The sequence below is a fragment of the Echinops telfairi genome, unplaced genomic scaffold (genome assembly GCF_000313985.2).
Source record: "Echinops telfairi isolate 266 unplaced genomic scaffold, ASM31398v2 ScPeMD7_2010;HRSCAF=2546, whole genome shotgun sequence".
Lineage (NCBI taxonomy): Eukaryota > Metazoa > Chordata > Mammalia > Afrosoricida > Tenrecidae > Echinops > Echinops telfairi.
In genome coordinates this window covers 21022401-21024553 of record NW_022105908.1, presented here as the reverse complement: position 1 = coordinate 21024553, position 2153 = coordinate 21022401, and the positions used below count along the sequence as shown (strand labels likewise).

General features: G+C 39.1%; 1 pseudogene; it reads left to right on the top strand.

Annotated features, from left to right (window-relative positions):
• Positions 1-325: 325 nt before the first annotated feature.
• On the top strand, positions 326-712 carry LOC101643542 (annotated as a pseudogene).
• Positions 713-2153: the final 1441 nt, after the last annotated feature.

Genomic DNA, 2153 nt, shown 5'->3' with positions numbered 1-2153 from the left:
CTGGATGAGATGGCTTCACACAGTGGCTACAACAGTGGACTCAAATATGAGAAAAACTGTATGAATGGAAGAGGACCAGGCACTGTTTCATTCTCTTGTTCTCTGGTCACCGTGAATTAAAGTGGCATTCTGGTCACCATGAATTCAGTGGCAGCTAACAACAAGATAAGTCAAAAGAAAGCTATCAAAATATCAGTAACTTCATAAGGCTCAACCTTTTATCATAATAGTGATATTCCGCAAAGTCAAATGGGTTGCAGTTCCCACATGCACTAGTTTCTTCCAAACAAACTATGTTTAAAGATGTTCCTGTGGGGCCGCCAAGATGTCGTTCCCCAAGTACAAGCCATCGCAGCTGGCTACTCTACCCACTACCCTCATCCTGCTGAATAAGAAGTATCTCCAGAATCCAGGCCCACTCAAATGGAGCAGCCGGCCATAAGATCTGGCTTACACAGGAGTATCTGCTTAGTACAACATCCCCAACCACCGAGGGCCCATTGAAGATCCTGCCGTGGTTCATTGGACCTATGCTAGATCAGCAAGTATCTATCTTAATTTCGGGCCTACTCCCAAGAACACACTCATAGGAGCGGTGTTTGGCATTGGACTCCTGGTGTTCTGCCATTACGTTTTCAAAACTGACAGAGACAAGAAAGAAAAACTTATCCAGGAAGAAAAATTGGATTGAACATTTAAAATCTCATATTAAGTTTGGTGATAATAACTGTATGTATTCCTGCTTAAATAAATCTTCTATTAACCATTAAAAAAAAAAGATGTTCCTGTGACCAGTAGATGTCTGCAGAAAAATTAGCTCCGTAATACACTTGTCTTAGATTCATTGGGATGCCTTCAAAAAACATCCAGTCAAAACAGTGACTTCTGAAAGAATCTATGGAATTCCGGGCAGAGAGGTCAACTCAGAAGCTAATGATAACTCTTTGGAATGAATCTCAAAGGTATAGACTTTGTCAATGATACAAGGTAATTGTGAGTACAATTATGAATACAATAATACAATTCTGTATCATTACATTTCAAGAATCCAATCACATTCATAACAGTTGTGCAGCAATCACCACAATGAATCCCAGGACACTCCTTTCCTTGTGCTCTTTGTTGCTTACTCCCCATTTCCTGACCTCCTCCTCCGCCATGTCACTTTGAGCCTTTTATTCCAGTCGTTGTCTCTATAGTTACCTATCCTGTGTTTCAAATACAGAAAAAGACAGACTATTAAGATCTCCCCAAAAAAGGCCAAACAATAATGACAGAATGAAATAGAAAAAATCTCAATCAGAAAAGGTTCTAAGAAAATTGAAAAATGCAGGTGAGAAAGGGGACAGGAAAATGTGGGAAGGATTTCTCTCTCTCTCTCTCTCTCTCTCTCTCTCTCTTTCTATCACAAGATACCTGCTCATTCTTCCAGGGGAGCAAAGGCTATCTTAAGAGAATTTCATTGGGGAACGGTGCCCCATCCACCCTACAGATCTTATCTTGCCCCTGACTTTTTTCATTCCTAAAACCCAAGAACACTTAAAAGAAACACAATTGGAATCGTCTGAGGATGACCAAACTGAAGATTTTCCAGGATGTAAATGGAAGCGTGTAGAAGGTTTAAAACTTGCTGCCATTGAGTCAATGCTGATTCACAAGCGACTCCCTGTGTTTCTGAGACTGTAATTGTTTATGGGAGTAGAAAGGCCAGTCTTTAAATACATTAGAGTTTTTATTTATCTTTTAATTTTTGTTGTTTTATCTCTTTTTGATGAATAGAGAGTGATCTCTGTATTACTTGATAGGGAAGTAAGTATGTTACCTACTTCTCAGAGAACCACTAGCTGCTGTACAGGATAAAGATGTGGCAGACTGTAAAGACCTTAGAAACCCTCTGGGGCAGTTTGACTCTGTTCAAGAGTCACTGGGAGTCAGAATTGACTCAACCACAGCAGGTTTGATTCTCAGCCTAATTCGTTTTCGTAATCATTTTAAAGATAATTGTTTTTCAAACATGAGGATGTTAAGACTACACATTTTCCTCTGTTTTACTTTGGTCATAATCTGTAAAGTGTTATAAATGTTTCATTATAATTCCTACACTAATAAATCAGTATTTTAGGATTTACTCAAGAGGGTTTAAAACGTTGGGC